This window comes from Pteropus alecto, unplaced genomic scaffold, assembly GCF_000325575.1.
Source record: "Pteropus alecto unplaced genomic scaffold, ASM32557v1 scaffold76, whole genome shotgun sequence".
NCBI classification, from domain to species: Eukaryota; Metazoa; Chordata; class Mammalia; order Chiroptera; family Pteropodidae; genus Pteropus; species Pteropus alecto.
In genome coordinates this window covers 14012202-14034375 of record NW_006443138.1, presented here as the reverse complement: position 1 = coordinate 14034375, position 22174 = coordinate 14012202, and the positions used below count along the sequence as shown (strand labels likewise).

At 32.8% G+C, this 22174-nt stretch overlaps 1 protein-coding gene across 1 annotated transcript in view; it reads right to left on the bottom strand.

Moving 5' to 3' along the window:
* Positions 1-22174, bottom strand: part of SYT1 (synaptotagmin 1) — a 382176-nt gene that overhangs the window by 320509 nt on the left and 39493 nt on the right. Inside the window, exon 2 of the mRNA XM_006923780.3 lies at positions 6242-6254. The gene's annotated coding sequence lies outside the window, so the exon portion shown is untranslated. The remainder of the gene's footprint in view (positions 1-6241; positions 6255-22174) is intronic.

The window sequence follows — 22174 nt, the reverse complement described above, 5'->3', positions numbered from 1 at the left end:
AGGTTTATATATTTTTCACAAAATATTTTATTCATTTATAGAATAAAGCTGATGACTCTTTTATGTTCTTTTTATCCAGTTTTAGAAGCAGGCCTAAAATGAAAAAAAAAAATTATCTGAGATTTAGGGATTACTACTGCTCAACAGGGGCTAGAAATCAAACTAAAAACTTGTAGCCCTAATCATAATTCTATTTAGTCAATTAAGCTAAACACTACATGCTTCAGACATTATAAATACTATAAATCCTTGACTTTTCTTATCACTTTTTTGGGTGGTGGGAGTGGCAGAGAAACTATTTGTATTCATTTTAATGTTGGACATTTAAAAATGTACAGCTGTGTATTTTTAAAGGGGATTCACTTTTAAGAATGACAAGTAATTAATATTTAAATCCAAACTTTGTTTTAAATATTTCAAGTATTTCATTTTGATGGAAATCTATTGATTTTAATTGAGTTCCCTTAATACCACACTGAGATAAATACATATTTAGGGGTGGATTTAAAGCGTGCACTGTGACTCCTTCCAACATGGCCCCTCGTAAACACTATTTCTTCAGCCCCAGGTAGACTGAAATGGCAAAAGAATCCCCATCTCAAATTTGAAATTTCAGAATTGCAAAATGTTGATAAACTCCGATTTTCTCTTTCTTGGATTCCCTCTTATTGAAATTCTAAAACTTGTAGCCAGAGCATCAAAACTTGATGTGCCATTTTCTCACCACAGACACCACTAATCCTAAGGGATTTTGTTAGACATCTTTTGGCTTAAATTCTTTTTCTTGAAACAGCGCTCAGCAGAGATTACTTTAAAAAGAGATACTATCCAGGTCATTGATGACTGAACGTAAACTTTTGAACAAAAAAATAAAGCATTGTATAATGACTAAATGCATCATATCATTCTAGATTACATCCTGGACCAATGGGAAAAAAACCAGCTATTACGATCAGTACTGTAACAATACAGAAAATTTGAATATGGACTATGGATTAGATAATGGTATATCTATGGAGAATTGCCTGTTTGATAACTGTTCTGTGTGATATAAGAGAATATCCTATTCTTAGGAAATACACTAAATATATGCTAAAAGTATTTAGGATAAGGCACACTATGTCTCCAACTTATTCTCAAATGGTTTAGAAAAATATATGAATTGTTTATATAAGTACATGCATAATATACATATTATATGTAACATATAATATAGACATTTATGAAACAAAGTAAAAATGATATAGGATAAAATGTAAGTTGGTTCATCTAGGTAAATAAATGGCATATGAGAATTTATACTAATTTGTAACTTTTTATGAGAGTTTGGAATAATAGCAAAACAAACATTACTAAAAAAGAGACTATAAAGCTACATTTAAAGAAATTAATAGTGAAGAGCCATTTTTCAATATCTCTACGAAACACTGAACTGTGGATATTTTTATTTTGTTCATTAAGCACAGGATTGTTTCATTCTGCCTATAACTATAAAAGATAATGATGTTTATCTGAATGGCTATGGGAGAATATTAGGCAATAGAAGGAAAATAATTCATTTTGTAATAGAGTAAACAAACAGATTTTCCATAAATAAACAAATGTTTCATATATAAATGCAATCACTATAGGTACCTATGATGTTGCTGGTAGGAAGGCAATAATACAGAATATGGACTTTCCTCAATAGGTAAAAGGCCAAAAGGTTATGCCTCATAATTAAGGCAAAGAGATTTTCTTATTTTCTTTTTTGTGTATAACTGCTGACCACCATTTAGGAGGCTTAAGTCTACCAGCCTGTCCTCATTATGACAGAAGCAAATATTTACCAACCAAGATTGAAAAAAGGCAGGATGAAGGGTCTACTCATTTTTCTATTGTGACACTTTATTATCCAAATCAAAACACAGTAAAACATTTGTTGGCAGTCGGGGTTACAATAATCACATACTGGGTTCAACCATGTTTAACATTTTTATTATACTCAAAATAATTATTTTAGAATGGGGGGTGGATATTGAGACAGAACTGCACTAAGTCAAGACAGCCAGTTTGTACCTTGAAAAGGAGGATGGGAATTAATTAAATTAGAAGCTTGGGGAAGTTAATTGGGACTGAGTAAAGATAAGGACACTACCAAAGCATGAAGAAATAAAATTATTGAAATAAAAAGGTATAACAGAGTCATAGTGAGCATACCTAAGAGAGAAAAACCCTGAAGAATCATTTGTGACAGGAGCAGAATTATGCCTATAGGAGCCTCTACTAGTCTCTGGCCCCTAGAATAGTACTTTCTATATGAATAAATATTTGTTGAATGAATAATATTGTATATTGACAAAAGTAAAATTTAGTATCATATAATCCTAGTTGGCCTCTGCCTCTATCTACTGTGTGACTTTACGCAAATCATTTAATCTATTCTGACCTCAATTTTATCAGCTGTGAAATGAGAGAGTGAAAAAAGGTGATTCTCCAAGGTGCCTTCCAGCTCTTTTTCTGTAATGATCCTGTTTATTAAAATGGGCAACTGGGAACATTTTTATAGAGGAGAATAGCCTGATATGAGTTTTAAATGAAGAGAAATGGGGAAAAATAGAAAAGATAAATAAAAGAACAATGCATCTATTCAAGTAATGGAAAATAAATCCCATTTAAAGAGACTTTAATATAGAAGAGCGAATGCAAAAGGTTATTTATGGTTTTATTATGTATAAATTGACATTTACATGTACTACTGATACAAGCATGTAGATATAGAAATCTTCATGTTCTTTTTATTTTTATCAGAGTGACTTTACACACTCCCTGCTTTCACAGCTAGGGTCCCCAAGTGATGAAGAGTGTTCAAAAGATGCTAGAAAATGGCAGGAGTTTATGTAGATATTCTTTTCATATAAGGTCATAGAATTGACACTGCCTATCTTAGAAAAGTAAAAGCTGAAGAAACTCTTAGGATATATATTTAATTTCATGAAGAGCTATTTAATTCAAGACCCACCAGACAAAATTGCTGACACCTCCATGAAGCCTATGATAATCAACACTGACTTCCTCATGTGTTTTCTTTCCTGCAGGCCTGTCGAGCAGTTAACATTCTAAGACACATAATTCAGCCCTCACTTATACACGATCTCATTATTTTCCTCAGTTACATCTATGCTAACTTTGAATTGACAACTAGAAGAGGCCACGTTCTGTAATTTGTGGGACTTAAAATGCATAAAGGCTCAATAAACATGCATCTACTGATAGATGGGCAGGATATACCTTGAACTCAGAAAATGAACCGGAATACTGACTGGAAGCTACTCCTCCCCGCAAATGACTTCTTGGCCATCAAGTGTAGTTGGTGATCCTGGGACTCCTGTGAAGCCCTTAATTTGTTTTCTTCTCATTGTCCTATTTACCTAGGCACTTTTGAGAAGAGGGGCAAAGGACCAATCACATGGAGATAAAACGTATACCTCTTTTTTATTTAAGTAGAACGTTCTAGTCAAATGTCCTTAAAGGCATCTGAAACTATGACTTGAACTAAGCTTTTCATTTCAGTCTGATTCACTGCAGAGGTGAGCAGAGATCACTTTTTCCAGCTTTGTCAGAACAGACCACAATGTTTCTTATAATTCTGTGTTCAAATCAAGACTCTTGGTAGCAATATCCCTATAAGAAAGCTGGAGGGTCAGTGATGGCTGAATTTGTGTCTCTGTGAGCAGCTAGTAGTACAAAGAAAAGAAAAAGGAAGGCACAAGGGAGATAACACAAAAGAATTGGACTATTTTCAAAGGGTATTGATTTCTATACAGATTCTGGTACTCCAACAATTAGAGACTGTGGAGAATAGAATATTGAGATAAAATAGATACTTGCATAGTTTCTGCCTTTACAAAAAGAAGCCAACCAAATACCTTTACAAAGGGCCCTAAGGACATAGGGTGTTTACCCAGGACATAGGATGTTAGCGAAATGACAAGAAATGAACATAAGCTGACACAGCTTTCCAATTTTTTTAGGTCGGGTGGGGAGAGTGGAACAGCAATCCTATATGTAGATTTAGAGTTGAAGGAGAGAAAATGATTTATTTAAGCCTTGAGTTGCTACAAATTCAAGCCTAGCAAAGTGTCATTGAACAAATAAGTGGGATGTTAAGATTTAGCATTAGATTATAGTTCTATGCTAAGTGGCTCAACTTTAGTGCTTTGCTATATTTTGAGTTTAGTTTAGCACACTATAAGAAGGTATCAAGATGGAAGTTCAGGGCCAGCCATGACAAAGCCATAGCCCAGAAGAAATGGTCTTCAGTCTCCTTTGTTTAACATTTACTTGGAGAACAATGTAGAGATAAAATAGAAAATAAGCAATTTCTCATGTTAAACTTATTCTCAAGACATCAATTTCATCTCTGCCTTCCTTACCTGTAAATAAAAAGAGTGTACAAATATAGACATCAGACTAGATTGGGGTAATACAATGCTCACCCTAAGGGAATATACTGGGTTAACTGATTTATTGAAGTATCTTTGATTTCTAATATTAATTGAATGTATGAAAAAAATAGAAGCCCTTTCAAGGAATGTTCAACATGCAACTTTTTAAAAACTCATCAGTTCTCTTGGAACTTTCACCTGAATATCATTATTCCTATATTAAACATATGAGGATTTAATATTGTGGGATTACTTTCAGTATATATTTATAAGAAGCATAAAACATTTGTTATACTATTTTTTAACTCCGAAGATCTACATAGTTCACATAGAATTATATCAGGCAAGAAATAAAACTGTATGGTCATGGAAGTCTAGAGATACATTTTCCCTTAGAGTCAACAAAATTTACATGAGTATCTAAATTAAGAGCTAAACACCAGGGGGATAGCTTAAGATGTTATGTGATGGCTTGAAAACATAACTGTCCATGTTAACTCAAATAGCCACACTCTCAATTCTTTAAGTGCACAGAACCTTTTTAATTCTAAAAATCCCAGAAGCAAAAACAAAACAAAAACTTTATTTTGGAGAAAACATAGTTGTCAATGAATGGCAACTGATTTTTACTGACAGAATATGGTCAAGATTTATTACTTAGGCATATTTCCTTGGAGGTAGGACTCTAGGCAGGTGTTATGAGAGCCTGAGTGTTTGGCCCACTGATGGAAAACTCAACTGAAGAGATCAACCTTCAATTTGAAATTAAAATTATTTTGTAATTACATACTATAGCAAGTGAATTTTTTTTCTCCTAGCACTGTAATTTCTTCTTTAGTTATAGTTTAAGGTATGCCATTTTTGAAAAGAAGCTGATTTTATTAAAATCACTTCCATGTTCTTGGTATAGGGGAGAATCAGAAAATAATCATATAATAATTCACTTTAACAGACTTTAATGGAGACTATGTAATATCTACCACATGAACTTCTAATTTCACTAACAATCATAATGTGAACTAAAATGTCCACATAGTGATATCATTTAAATGCTAGAAATAGAAAACTTGGTTGGCAGAAGTTGATGGGAAGCACAGACCTTTTCCCGGTTGAATACAAATCACAGTACTGTTGTCAACACGCTAGAGGTGGCCACAAGTGGAACTACAGTTTCATCTCTTACGTACATCTCAACGAATGTTTTTGAGTTTCTATAGGATTATTCTAGGAGTTGTGTAGAACAAAAAGAAGTAGAAGAAAAGGTCCCTGTCCATAAAATGCCAATTCATGCCTCTATTACAACATTTAGTACATTATGTTAAAGTCCGTTTTTGTTATTATTTAACCCCATGATAATGGAAGCTCTCTAAGAGATTTACAGTACCTAGTACCTTGCCTAGCATATATGAAGTTCTAAATAAATATTCGTTGAACTAAACTACTGAAGAACCCAGTCAGTCTTTCTCTACATAGCGTCCTTTCACTAAAAATCTACTTTCCCAATTTGGTAATGCAGTTGAATTATGGAAATATTATTACTCAGACTTAACACTAGCTATGCTCTTGGCTTTTATGTGCACATACTGGATTTCTATAAGGTTTAGTTATTATATAGGGCATGGAAATCATATTCAATTATATCTCATCACATTTATTTAGATTTATAACCTAAAGCTTATGTAATTCAATAAATATTATGACTCTTGATAGAAAAGAAAGGGGTATAGGACACATTTTGCCATCTATAGGCAGAGACTCTAGACATTTCCCATGAGTAAGAATTCCAATAGCAGAATATTATTCTTATTCTATACTATCCTGCTTTTTCTCTTTCTCTTTTTCTCTTTCCCAGGTAGATAACTGCTACCCCTCATACCTTAGCCTCTTGCCCATTATGTACTCATTCACTTTCCTTTCATGTTCTTAGAGAAAGAGCCAGGATTAATTGTATATTGCGTTTAACATGAAAGTTACATGATAGGGAACTGACAAGGATTGTCACCTTAACGTGGAGTAAGAGCCAACTGACTTGATGAATCAGGGACTTTCAAGCCCAAAAGAGAAAATTCTCCTGAATGTTCTGATATGCTGTAACAGATTACCCATGAACTTAAGAGGTTGTTTCCATGTCACATAGTCTTCATACTTCTTTATTGAAAAAGAAGCAAGTGCCAATAAAATAACATGGAAGACCCAATTAAAACATTGAGTATTATCTACTATAACTTTAAATTTTATATTATTTATAATTGATCAGAAGTATTTGCAGAATGTACATAATAAAATACATATGCTATTTAAACTAAGGAAAATGTTCCTGTCGACTTTTGAAAATAGACTTTTAACATGGGAGGAATAAAATAGTTGTGGCATTAATAGTTAATTTTATTGCAAATAATACTATTTTGATGATTATTTCAATAAATCTCAGTTTTATTGAGGAAGCTGATTTTAACAAATGTTACTTAGGTAAATAAATCCTTAAATTTTAGATGTTTATTCTGTACTTAACTATGCATGCTTTATTCTTTCTGAATTATAAAATTCTTGAAACATATACATATATATAAAATTCTTGAAACATATACATATACACATGTATATCTACATTTTTACCATCCAGACTTTTATTTATTCCATACTTAACTATGCATGCTTTATTATTTCTGGAATATATTTTTATATATTGAATCATGGTATATATGTGTTTGTGTGTGTCTATTTATCTATCCATCATCTATCTATATAAATACCATCTAGTAATAACAGTAATAGATTTTCTAAGACTTTTGGAGTAGGTACTTTCCAAGCATTGTTCCACATAAGAAATGAGAAATCTCAAGGAATTTCTGCTCTCAAGAAATTTTAGTACAGAAGACATAGTGGAGAAGGGAGAGTCGAACAGACTCATAACTCTTAAACAAGGCAGACTTTGATGAGTTCTCTGTGCATGCAAACTAAAACTCAGAGTAGGGAGTAGCAAAAAGCCCTAATGGCATATGGTACTTGGATGATTATCATTCTTTGTATGAGTTTTGACAAGAAGAAAAGCACTGGGCATGTTTGATTTCTACATAGTAGGTTGGTACGGCAAAGAATAAAGTAAGTATTAAAGGGGAGAGAAACCAGGCAAGAAAAGTAAATTGGACCGTATTGTAGACAACCTCAGAATGAGATTGCAGAATTCAACATAGAGCAAATGCAGCTGTTTCAAGAGATCAATTGTTCTTCTCAGAAGATCAATACAGCAAAGCAATTTGGTAGTATTCCTTTGGTTAGGTAATGTTTTATTTAACTTTGCTCTACAAAAACATTTGAATAAAATATAACAAAATGTCGTAAGGTAAAAATTTAAAGTATATTATAAAGTGTATAACATTTTTGTTTCTTTCATGGAAGTGTTTAATCTTGACACATTGAAGAGGAAGACATTGCCTGATTTAAAATCACAAAATTTCCCATAGTTTCTTCTATATGACACTGACAACCTCTACCCAAGAGGGAAAAATAAAAGCATAGACAGTGAAGCAAGACTGACATAGAAACTAAACACGATGGCACTTAAATTATTAGAATTTATGCTATGCAGGTGGTTAGAAACAGTATAATATTAAATTAAGGTTACTGTTCTACACATGACTGAGTAAAGAAGAGCATTATCTTGATAACACAGTTGGCTATAAAATTATCTTTACTTGCAAAATGTTACCTTAGGACTTCTTAAAGAAACGTTTATTACAGCTATAATTAATTAACTTCTAATTACCATATAACCTCCTGTGTTTACACTTAGCACATCTATATAAATAAAACTTCCTTCAAGGTTCATTAGCTAGAGAATAGCATTACATGCATGAGAAATATTTTAATTTCACTAATTTTACGAGTGATGCTAAATTAATCACCAAGTCAGAAGTTGTAAATGTTTCTGAATCTGGATGGCAGGAAGAGGGCAGAGTATATGTTTGGTTCATTTTCTATTTTATTTACCCTTTCTCTTGCTGAGTTTTGAGAAGCATTGAAAAAATATATTTTCTCCAACACTACAACTTTCCAGAACGAACATTAGTCACTTAATTTTTCTTTTTCTTTCTTTCTTTCTTTTTTTACTGATTTGTGCAATGTAGTACACTAGTGCAGTGTGTAGATTAAAAAAGAAAAAAACTATTCACACTGTTGAGGCTGATGTGGAGTAATTTTGTCAGATTCTTTCAATGCAATCTGCAAATGCATTAACAAAGGCTATAAAACAAAACCAATCTGCACTACCTGTAGCACAAAAGGGCGAGATATTGAAAAGTTTGAAAGCATAATTGATATCTGCATTAGTGGAAATTACCTAGAAGTGAGAAAGTATTCTACTACCATGTAGGAGTTCAAAAGCCAAATATATCTTGTATAACTTCTCGAATAAGAGAGTAGTGTTCCAACCACTGAATAGAGAAAAAAGAAATATTTGTGTGACTACTGTTAATATGAGTCCTTTGAAATAATGCTCTTAGAAAATCTATTACTGTTATTACTTACTGCAGAATGTCAGGAACCCCTACATACATTTTCTATTTCTTATTCTGATTTCAACTATACTATTGCTCTTGTGACAAGGCCAGTAGTAAAATTTAGCTTTTACTTAAGAAAAAGCACAAAATCTTCGCCCAACTACACAGTCATCATGGTATGTTTTATTGCTTCCCAATATTATATTCAGAAAAACAGGCATATTTTAGACCAAAAATAAGACTGTAATATTAACCACTTATCATTAATACCCAAATGTCTAATAAATGTCTAATGTCATTATAATTTTTTATTTTTATTTTTTGGGGGGGAGGTCATTGATATAACATCAATATTTTTAACTTAAAAAATGTATTGAATGTCTATGTGCAGATATAGTCCTATGTGCTATGGCTATAAAGGCTCACTGTATACACATGGATTTCACTCTCATGGAGCTTAGAATTTCTGTAAATAAATATGTATGTTCTAACTTTCTCTTTGGAAAGAAACTTTGAATAGCAATCACTTCTGTCCTCATTAGTTTAATTCTGTGTTTTTGAATTTTGAATCTCTAAAGCATTAGGCTGGCTAGGAGTACATATTATATTACAGCATTTACACTTAAAATTTCAGAAGAAAAACAATAATATTAGATGTAAAATAACATATATTTTTCAATTGGAGTAAAGAAAAATCTGATAAAGTCTGACAAGGCTAGTAGAACACAAATAACTTTACAGAAAGGAAATTTAAAATGGCCGTCAACAAACTACATTAACTTTTTGAAGTGTTCTGACACATTTTTCATGGAGACATCTTTGAGATGATAAAAGTAACCATATATTTCTACAATATTACTTGAACAAGCAAGCAATAATCTCATTTTATGGATTTGGTGGTATTCAATATGCCTCTTTTGCTCTTTTATCCTGATGACGTATGGAGATTTTTATCAATTCATACTATGCGTACACAAAGAGATAGGCAAGCTCGAATGTCGGGTAATGTATTAAGAGATATATCCATCCACAGATAGGCAACTGACTATTAAAATTTGCCCAGTGCTTGATGTGAATTCCATGGCTAAGCTGGTTTATATTTATTTAAAGAAAACATAAAATAATTGTATGGCGCTATACCTTTAATTATTGCAAAGAGAATTTATCTTAATATAGCTTTAATTTATGCTTCTAAATAACTTATTTCTATTGTTTCAAGTTAAAATACCTATATAATGTTTTTTTAAATTAAATTTATTGGGGTGACATTGGTAGGTAAAGTTATATAGGTTTCAAGTGTTTAATTCTATAATACATCATCTGTATATTGCATTGTACGTTCACCACCCAAAGTGAAATCTCTTTCCATCATATTATGTTTTAGTCTGACTACTCATAAGAAAGAAGAAATTCTTTTGTTTAGACACTTTGGGTGTGATAATTGTTTAATAATAAATTGGCTTTAAGTGTGTGTGGTTGTCACAGGGCTAAATCTTTTGGTTTTCAACTTGCCTTCTGTATTCATTCAATAGAGGTTAGGTTATATCTCTATCTCTATATTTACCATCTATCTATATTTTTTATTTTACTTAAAAAAATTTTTTTGAGCACATTTAACATGATATGCACTGTTCATAGAGGCGAATATAGTAGACGAGGTCCTTACCTTCATGGAACTGATGAGAAAGTGGATCAATATAACTCCAGGTAGTAATAATAGCTATGAAGAAAATTATAGGCAGGAAAGACTTAAAAGAATTAAGCAGGAGGCAAGCAGGAGAGGCTATTTAAGGTAGGGTAGTCATAAAAGGCCACTCTGGAAAGAAATCTGAGTAGAGACCAGAGAAAACTGAGGAAGACAGCTGTGTGAGGATCCAGGTAAGAACTTTCCAGGTGGAGAGATTAGGAAGCACAATGGCCTGAGGCAGGGGAAAGTTGATTATGCTCAAAAAAATAGCAAAACAGCGAAAACTTAAATCGTTTTAATACCACAGAGTAAGAGTAAAGCCTTTTCTAAATATTAAAGTTAAATTATTTTGTGAATAATTTCAAAAGGTCTATAAAATGGGGTAAAAGGAACACGTTGATATTTAATGCTGTGTGGATTTTCAAACAGATTTAAATATCAGCTAAAAACAAACAGGCAAATAAACCAAGTGATTCAATAAAATAAAAGTACAGTGGTTTATTTAATATGCCTTTTTGTTTTCCTTACTGCAAAAATGGCATTTTATTTTTAGGAAAGAATATGTTAAATGGATGAGAATGGGCATTTTTTAAGTGATCAATATACAAATATACTAAACACCTACAGAATATGACTACTTATTTGCGTCTACATTTCCTCATTTCTATAACCAGCCACTGAAGACTCCTTGATCAGGAAACAATAATAACTTTGTGTACCTGGAATATGTTTATGCAACAGATATAATTCTTAATGGGTTAATAACGTTTTCTTTCTTGAAAATATTCAAACAAGAATAAACTGCTATAGCCAATATGTTAACTTAGAATTAGAAAAGGAAGCAATCTAAAACACTTGAATAGTAATACTTCCTTATAAAATTAGGAGAAACTGCATGATGCATACAATTAACCAATCAAGCCTTTAAAACATAATTCTTCACTATTACATGCTAAAGACATTTCAAGGTTTGTTTTTTTTTTTGTTTTTTTATTGATTTTCAGTTTCTTATATCTAGCACTGAGGGGAAGATTCATTTTGAAATAGTTGTATACTCACGTATAGACATAAACTAATTCTCAACAGTAAAATCAGAATAAACTTCCCCAGCAACGTTTATGTGCATCAATATTACCAACCTTCTCACAGGTCACTTATACAAATATAGTGTATAGCACTAAAAAAGAACAAAAGCTCTAGAATCAGGCAGTCTTTATCAATTTCTATCACCGAATAGCTATCACACACACATAAACATATATGTGTATGTATACATTGCAAAACAAACCTACATACATGTGTATATAACATATCTATGTACACATACACATACATATATGTATATATATACATATCTATTTATGATTAAGAAATCAAGAAGTCTATAATGTAAATTAATTGTCAGAACTCTGACACAAAGTGTACTTCTAAATTTTCTCTCTAGGCTTGTGTCTAGAATGACGTTCCCGAAGCAAGTTTTAAAATTAGTTTCTGATGACTTTAAAAACAGCTATTAGAAACTCTAAGGTTCAATATAATTTAAGCATTATTTCCAGGCTACCCTAATGCTTCTATAAAGCTTAACAAGCAAATATCATTAAATTTTGGCTTTGAGTTTAAGAGTTTTTAAAGTCAACTTAGAGGAAATGGAATCATGCTGATGAGGCTCATGATTCACGCTGAAGTAAAAGTAATGAAGTAAATGTAATTTTTTTGCCTCCAAGAGAAAATTACTCTGATTCGAGCTTGAGTGTTTAATACATGTATCATGTCAAAATACTTCTAGACAAATCAGATCTGCCTAAAGGTAAAATCATGCATAGAACTTTAGATAGAAAATTAATACTCGCACTTGGTATTCAAAATATTAATTTTGATACACATGTGGGCTATACCTTCTGATTGTATAAATTCTATCTGCCTAAAGAAGCATCTTATAAGCATATTTTAAATAAATGTGTTCTGCTTTGCAATTGATTGTCAAAATGTCACAATAAATGTAAGATTAAGTACCCATTATCCTGGACCTATTAAAAAATAAAATACGTAGCCGACAAGAAGGACTTCAAGCAGACAACACATCACTACAGGTAACAGAGCTGGACTAAATTCTCCTTTACCTTCATTCTCTGATACAAGTCTTTCCTTAATCACTACAGCAGAAAAACTATAGTGTACAACATAATATAACATCATTGCAGCATCCCTCTTGCAGAGATCATAGTCAAGCTCAATAAAGACAACAGGATGTACGCCTGAAAGCAACTTCCAGGAGAGCAGGGATCTTGCCTATTTTAGTCAAATTCTGTTTTCCTAGCATCAAGAAAGTATGGAATGTTATACTTCTCAGTAAATAGTTGTTGAGTAAATGCACAAATAAATGAATATTGAAGAGACTGATCAGGAATTTATTCCTAGTCCAAGACTTTACAAGGTAAACATTCAGTTAATATGTGATTATTAAATGAATAAAGGCCTCCATATTTTTGAGAATGATAAAGATACCTTACAGATTACCTTAACACACCGTCATGCAAAATCCTGGCACCAGATAATAATGTAGCAGCTAATCTTGACCACTAAAAGGAACAATCTCTACTTGTTGAAGCAGCATAGCCCTGGGTTCTGCAATCGAATTGGACTTTAGTCAGAAGGCACGTGCAGGAGTCTGGGGTGGCTGCTTTTGAACCCATCCTTGAATTTGCCTTCCTGCTCACTGGCCAAGTTCTCTTTCAGCCCCATTTCCCAGCAAATAAGTTCTTGAATTGGTCTTTAGTGAATGACTCCTTTCTATCCCCAACATCAATTTTCTAGAATTCTTGCTAGTCACTCAGGACAAGGTTAAAGACCTATACGTTTTCATTTGTTCACCCTTCAAACTTCTCAAAACCTTTGGGAAATCAGCAGTTCTACCCCTGTGTGAGCTCAAGATGCCCTTCCAGGTAGTCTTCTTGGGAAGAATTTGAAACAATTCCAGTTGTAGATTAGATAATACTATGGTATCAATGAAAAATATCCTGAAATTGATAACTGTACTGTGGTTATACCAGAAAATGCACTTATTCTTAGGAAATACACAGTGAAGTATTTAAGGTTAAAGAGGCATGATGTCTCCAACCTACAGACAAATGGTACAGAAAAAAGTGTGTGTGTGCGTGTGTGCGCGTGCGCGCGTGAGCGTGTGCCTGGAGAGAGAGTGATTAATAGAACTAGAGAAAGGAAATGACAAAGCAAATGGCACAATATATAAACAATTACTGAATCTTGGCAAAGAGCATATGGGGAGTTCTTTGCACTGTCCTCGTAACTTTTCTATAGGAATGAAATAATACAATTATGTAAATGTATTATTATGAACTATAAAATATATAGTGATTTAAAAATTAAGAGTTACTAAAAATAACAATTTCAGGCTTTTCTTGTGATATCTGGTCCTAGAGGAAATACTCGTGATACTTGGCCCTGTCACCCTCTGTGAGTCCAGACTGCTTTCATTAAGTCTCCTCTTCTTGCTCCTTCATTTGAGGGCTGAGCCAGTCATGATATCCTTTTAGATTTTTCCTGCTTTGAATCAGGCATCAGCCACAGGGCCCCAGAGACTCTACAAGTCACAGACGAGGCTCTCGTGATGGTCTCTCTAAAGCCCCATTCTCTAGGTTTCATGCGAGAGGCAAGCTTTCTCCGTCTCTCCCCCATAAAGACTCAGATAATACTGACAAGTATACTTAAAGAAGTTATTCAATTTCCAACAACCTGGTTTCTCCCAGTTCTATCCTTTTATTTCATCCAAGTAGGAGAGGCATTGTCAAACCAATTTTAAAAATTGGCTTTGAAAGGTCTGTGTAATTCCAGCCCCTCACTTTGGCATGTGTGGGTTTTATCACTTATCATTTCCTTATTGGTCTTTGAGACCTTTGCTGAAACTAAGCCACGAGTTAGACTTGAATACCTGGTTCTAGTGACAATTTATAACTCATGACCTCTAAGAAAAGAACAATAATTACTGATTTCTTTCTAGGATAAGTTAAATAAATGACATGGCAGCAAGGTTTTATCTAAAGGTCATTTCCAGCCCTAAGACTGATGTGCACTTAGCTTTTCTTGTCGTTTGAAAGTCCTGGGCTGTTTTGCCGTATAATGTAGTTTCCAATTTTACTCAGTGAGGAAGCTTCATCTAGTATAGTAGTTCTCAAAATTTATTGGTCTCAGAACTCCTTTACACTCTTAAAAATTATTGAGGGTTCCAAAAGAGCATTTATGTCTGAATACATCTACAAAGATATAACCTATTAGAGATTAAAGGTAAGAAATGTAAAATATTAATTTGTTAAAATAACAATGAACAAATAAATCTATAACACATCAATATAGTTAACATGTTTTTTAAAATAACTATATTTCAAAAAAATATTAGTGAAAAGAGAGTCATTGTTTTACACATTTGTATCATGTAACTTCTGGAAAACTGCATTGTAAAATTGTTACACAATGAGATTTAAAAGGGTATTATTATGAAAATAGTTTTGATCTCATAGACTTCCTGAAAAGGTTTTTGGTATTGCAGGGGTCTACACACCACACTTTGAGAACCATTATTCTAGAAGACCCAACATTTTTTTGAAATGACAATCCCAGTTTTGCCTCTAACTGGTTTTAAGTCCTCAGTTGAAGTATTTACCCTGAGACTCCATATATCATTTAGGGAACTGAGGTAATGTTTCTTCACAGAGAATTAAATAAATTATTTAGCTTCTCTCAATAGCTGAGTACAAATCAGCCCATATCTGGTAAAAGTTAGTTTTCTCTCTTTTGCTTTGTGAACTTCGTAAGGTTCTAATTTACCTCCTTTTTTTTTCAGTGTCCTCAGTGGGGAAAAAAACAAAACAAAAATAAATAGTTACTTTATTGGACAGCTGTGCTGACAAAATAAAATGATAGTCTTTAAGGTGTTCTTGAAAAAGTGCAAGGGACAACAAAATATAAGAAATACGCTTATTTTGGCAATAGAATAAAAATGTTAATAAATGTTGGCTACTTAGACAAAATTCAATTCTTTGAGAGATAAATTAAAAATATGAGCTATGGTAAATTATTTCCTTAAAAAGCCTAGATTTGGGCATTATAAATTTTCTAAATCCTTTCCTATTACTATGGTAAATTATTTCCTTAAAAAGCCTAGATTTATTTCCTTAAAAAGCCTAGATCAGGTGATACAACACACTGAAGGGTAAAATACTTTTCTAAGGGAAGATGAGAGCACTGTCCGTTCATCTGTTACCAGTGAACTTTCCTATTTGAAGCAAATCAGCCTCTTTGGACAGTAGTTTTCACCTTTAAAATGACTTTTTTTTTTGGTGGGGGTAGGTACTCATTTTTTCATCTCCCAAATTGTATAATGCTATTATTATTTTTGTAATCATTGGATTTTTTTAAAGAAAGGGCTTTTTTGCAAGATGTTAGCCTCATATATATGCACAATTTTATTTGACGGCCACTGTGCATGGAGATAAAGTGTGAGGTGTCTTGATAATGATCATTATCCATATAAAGGAAAATAAACCAGTATTCGAGAAATTTACCAGAAGGAAAAGTTCCTAGTTTATGGGCTCATGATAGAATCTCTACCCTTTAGCTCCATTTCTTTTCTCAATAGTCCAAAACCAATTTTATAACTCAGTTGTCTCCCAGCTAAATGTGCAGCCTGCTGCAGAGATGAGTTTGTGAAGCTTAACCATACAAAATGGTATATCTAAAGAATGCCCTCATATATTTGCAGGGATGTTTTTATAGTTGAAAGGAGATTTGCTTCAGTGTTTTCCTCTTTTTCCTTTCTGATATAGGTTTACAAAAACCATTAACAAAAAGAGATACATCAAGAATAGAACATAGAGAAATTGAATTGAACTAGAAAAGCTATGGTTTACATGTGTAATTACATTGAAAGTCCAGCATATATCAACGTTGACTAAGAACCAGGCAATGTCAGTTTCTAATGTCATTAAAATATTATTGAAAAGCTGCATCAATTCTTTGTGAAATCGTTTGGAGTTCTCATGACACTGTGTTTTTCCTTTACCAACCATTAGGTAGCCTTGTTCAGCCCCAGCCTAGGAGGAATTGAACACTGCAGGTTTCATCAAAGGGTTCATAAAGTAAACAATATTTAAACATTAGAATGAGGCATTTTCTTCAAAGTTTTTCCTTTCCAAAGCACAGGAAACCCAGATCTATTTCTATGGACAGGTAACATCAGGTAATATTTGCAATATAAAATCATGAATGTGGCCATCTATTTTTCTATAGGACTGGTAGAATTAGGAAAGACACGTACACTACAATGTAGGGGGAAGAGAGAAAGTACACTCCTCTAAGTTCCAGAATGTATAGATTCTTTTTTATTTTTTATATGCAGTTCCTGCTCAGACTTGCATTCTGAAAAAAAATTTTCTTGACTTGATATTAACAGTACGTAATATTTTCTTCTCTTTCAGAGAGGAGGCAAATCAAAGCACACTTTTATTATCCTGACAGGGAAATGTCCTGGGTGTTCTGTTCATTGAAATGGACAACTTCCTAGGCTCAAAAATCTGTCAGGTGGTCTCGTTGCAGCAACATAATTCAGACCACATAGGCGTAGATGAAATGAGCCACATTCGCAACATGCTGCTGGTTAAATTGACTTAGAGAGACAGAAATTACACATTGGAAAATGAACTGATGATCACAGAAACATACATTAAGAAACTGCTAATTCATCCTGATGAAGAACATCCTTAGTATTGCACTTCATTCGAGGTCACAAGTGCTGTCGATACCAAGGTCAGGGAGAAAAGACAGTAGGCCTTCTAAATAATTTATTTTAGATTTGAAGTGTCAGATCCTGTATCACCTTGGAATGTAGTATTCACTCTTTTGCCATATAAATTGATACTGCTTTTGTTTCTCAAAATGATGTTTTGTATCTGCTCTCTAGGTAGGTATCCTATGGTGCAGTATATTACACAACAACAATTTGTAGAGGTGTTGAGAGAAAAAAAATAATGTATTTTTTGTATCACAGGAAAAACCTACTTGTTAAATGGGATGTAAAAATGAAAGCATTTTAATACATATTACAAGAATTGACTAGTATTTTGTTTGACTTCACTTGCAAATTCTGCTTCTGGTTTCTCTGGACAACAATTTTCTCTTTCTTTGACATTGAATGAGTTTAGTACAAAAAAAATGCTGCAGGTGGTTTTCTCTGCTTCTAAAAAAAAAAAAAAAAACCAAAAAGGCCCCACATGGCATTTTGCTTAGCAAAATTAAAAGCAAGTAACATAGTACCAACTGGGCAGATGAATTATGGAAATAATGCCTCATGTTGGCTACTCTTGACATTACATCTACATACATGGGTACCAACTGTATTAGACACTCTGTGTTATAATGTTTGCAATTATTATAATTATGATATTAATCATTACTGTATAAATTGATTTATGTAGCTATATCATCTAAATTTTGCAACATAATTTTGGGATTGCTGATGATAATTCAAACTAGTTACCTTTTGGGTAACACAATTGGTCTTCAAATTTCTGCAACAGTTTTAAGAAATACCCGCTCCAAAAATGTAAATTATTTTAAGGATATTAACAGAATACACATTAATGAAATATTATGCCATTATGTTGATAAACTATGAGATTATATTGTCCTGTCTTATTTGACTGCATTTCTCTTCCTTTTAGACTTTCAGACCATAACCAGAAATCCTGTATCTCCAGATGTTTTTGCTATAGGAGAGATGCTCAAAAACTACTTTCTGAATGAATAAAGAAGTGAAACAAGGTTTAAAGGAATATAAAATTTGGATATAGCAACTCTAATTTAACTGATATATGTCTTACTTTCAATAGGAATTTGACAAATACCTACCATTTACAAAGTGCTTACTATGTGCTGAGGAGACCATAAAACACTTCTACGAGGCAGGTGTCAGTCTCTCATTTTAAGAATAATAAAATTGAGTGTAAGGGAGAATCTAAGTGACTCACAAGAGGTCATATACCTACTAACTCATGGAACCGGGATTATCATGTATATTTTCCAAATTATTTTAAAGAAATATTTTGAATATTAAAGAACCCAGCTTGGATCTTGCTTCTTGAAGCTAAATGATCACACCTGTAAACAGCAGCTTTCCTTCCAGAATGGCCCTTCTGCTCAGCTCTAGACACCTATCCCCGCCCCCCTCCCACCACCAAATGGCAAGTGTTCTTAAAACTCTAGGCCTTTCTGTGACTTTTGCTGACCCTATTCAATCAAAGGAAATCCATTTCTAGAACTTCTCCTCTCTCTAGCACTTGGCTTTTGCTCAAAATTTGTATCGTAAGAAATAAAGGATTTAATGAATATAAAAACTTTGAAAAGCTATAACTTTTGACCTAAACCTAGACCTCCTCTTACTGATAAAAGAAATCTTAGCTGCCTCTCCCTTCCTCGTTATCCATAGCCAACCTTGCTGCACTATTCTTCCAATAAAAACAATTTGCTTTCAAATCAATTACTTTTTAACCACTCCCAATGAACTTGTCACACCTTTTGCCTGGACCATCACCATGGCTTCCTTACTAGACTCCCCATCATTAGTTTCTAAGTTCTAATGCCTCACGTTATATTTACTGCCTTGCTGACAGTTATTTTTTATCAAAGTACAGTCTAATTATGTCAATTTTTCAAGTTAAACAATTTCAAGAATCTGCAATTCCTTTGCAGAGCTTGCAGGGCCTTTGTCAGCCCTATCTCCTTTTTACATTTTCAACCTCTTCTTCCAACATTGGCTCACAACACGTTCTGACTATGTTGATTGAAGTTCCCTACCCACAATGTGTCATACTCTTATATATTTCCTAATGTGGGTCCCCCAACGTTACTCACAACTCCTGCTCACCAGTTCTATGATTGAAAAAAAAAATATTTTGAAAAATAATTAAATCATTATCTCTTCAGTAAAACTCACTATTCTCTCCCTGTGCCCTAACTATCCTACTTGATGTTTCTCGGTTTATCTACATGCCTCAGTTAGAGACTCTAACTACTCCATTGTGATTATTTGCTTACATGCCTAATTATTTCATTAGATTGAGAAGACAAGAGCTATGATTAGTCATTTCTGTATTCTTAACATTTAGCACAGTGCCTGGCATAAAATAAGTGCCTAATACAAATAATTATAAAATATACATATTACTGTTATTTCTAATATTCTTGTCTCCTGCTCTGAAATATTTTTCTTACATCTTATAAATAAAAATCTACTTATGAGAAAGTATAACAGTTCGTAGGTCTCAACTAGCTATCTTGAAGTTGTTTTCTCTATAATCACCTTTGGAAATCTTGTGAAATATTATAGAGTCTCTATACTTTCCTTCATCTTCCAATTGGGGATTTCAAATAGGTCAACGAATCTTCACAGCTGGTAACTTCAAAGTGGGTGATAGAGATAAGAGAACTAATATGAACACACTAAGCCTGTTGTCTATATCTGGGAGTATGTAATTAAAGACCAGTGCTTTGTCTCTTCAAATGTCCAAAGTGATTTTAGCTGGTGTGTGGTGAAATTTGGGTCTATGGTGGCCTTTATCCATCATGCTATCCTATCCTTCTAATAAGAACTAATAATTTTCTCAAATTATGCCTAATTGGGAGTTATTTATTATGCTGTTACAAATTCAATAGGAGACCAATTATAGATGTTTAAATCCTAAGCATATAAAGGAACTTATAATCACTGCCTCCTCTATGACATGATTAGGAACAACCTTTATTCAGTTTAAAAATTCATTTTAAATTAAGTTGCAGAAAGCATTGCTACCCATTTAATGCTCATGGATTTTGTAATTGAGTTTTTCCCCTTTAAATTTATAAATATATTGCAGGATAATATTTCTGACACCGGTGCACTTGGTAAATAATTTAATTGATGCCAGTTCTGCAAAACTGACCTCTATGTAGTTTAAGTTGCTCTTCTTTGCCAAGTTATAAATAAAAGTGCAACAATGGTTTTCAGTTGAAATATAATTACAACCAGAATGATAGAAGTAGAACTGAGGACAGCTGTTTAAATAGGAACAATGTGACTTGAAAGGAAAACATAATGCTTATGAAAACACACTTGATGCAGCTTTAATTCTAGAGACAACAAATGAGATTGGAGCATCAAAGAGCCATAAACCTATTCTTTTTAGCTTTTATCTGGACATAATACGTGGAAAAATTCTCTATAAATGTCCTACTTCACATAGATATGATAGTGAAAGGCTATGAAATCTTTGATGTTAATTGGAGGGAAAGAACTGCTGCTTTTAACTTTGTAGTTTTTTTTTTTCTTCATTACACACTCTATTTATAATGATAATACAAAATAACAGATCTCAGCTATATTAGTTGAATGTGTTTTGGTGAGGGAAGAACTATCATCTGACCCAATTAATCTTGATTTGGAATAAGTGTTTGATAAATGATTTCCCAGGAAGGGAGGCACCATGGCTCACTGCACTTTGTTTTCATCTTGGATCTGCCATGTACTCACTGTGCGACCTTGGCAAAGTCATGTAACCTCTTCTTACTTCTTTTCATTTGTAAAGTGTAGCTAATCTTAGCCTACTTCACGTGGCAAAAATAAACACTGGCACCACGTATTCAATAGATATGAACATGGAAGATTACTTCTATAAAAGATGAACATGATGGAGTAAGAATATTATTGTGCCACTCACACAAGCCTTTGAACAAATGCTTTCATGTTGAACTGTGGGTTTCCAGCAACTGTAGCTTAAATTTATTTAAACAAACACGGTTTATGATGTTTACTTTGGTCCATTAGATGTAGATTTGCTGACTGCATAAAACTGGAGTAATATAATATTTATTGGCTAAGTCTATTTAATGAATACACTTTTAAATTCTTTTGGCTATTTAGGCTCTGATTCTTGTAGTCCAAACCATTAGTCAGGTAGTAAGTGACAGAGTCGGCAAAGATGATAATCAGATAAAGAAACTGTCAAAAAGAATATTTGGAGGTGTGAGTTGAGGTGATGGTTAAACAAAAAAAATAAAAGCCAATGAAAAATTGGTTACTTACTATTATTTAAAACGAAGGGATAATATTACAAACATTTAAAATGGAGTCGGGTCTATGTAATATAAACTTAGAGCAAAACTTAATTTTGAACCTTTTAACTTAAATTTGATATGAAGAACTCTAAACATTATTCTAAATAGTATTGAGTATTTGAAAAGTGTGGTAACCACATTTGAATATAGACTTCAGGTTATATTTAAGAAAAAATAAATTATTGTTACTATGAATAGAGTTGTTACTGATGAAAGTATTTGAATTTTTTTTCTCCTAGAAGTTGTCAAAATACCCTCGATTGATTTTTTTAACAAAATTGATATAATAATGGAATCTTATTCTTGTTGAAGAAAAAAAGAAATGAACTATTTAATCTCCTAATATTTTTTGCCAGCTTGTACATTCTATAGCTATCCAAAAAAAAAAAAAAAAAAAAAAA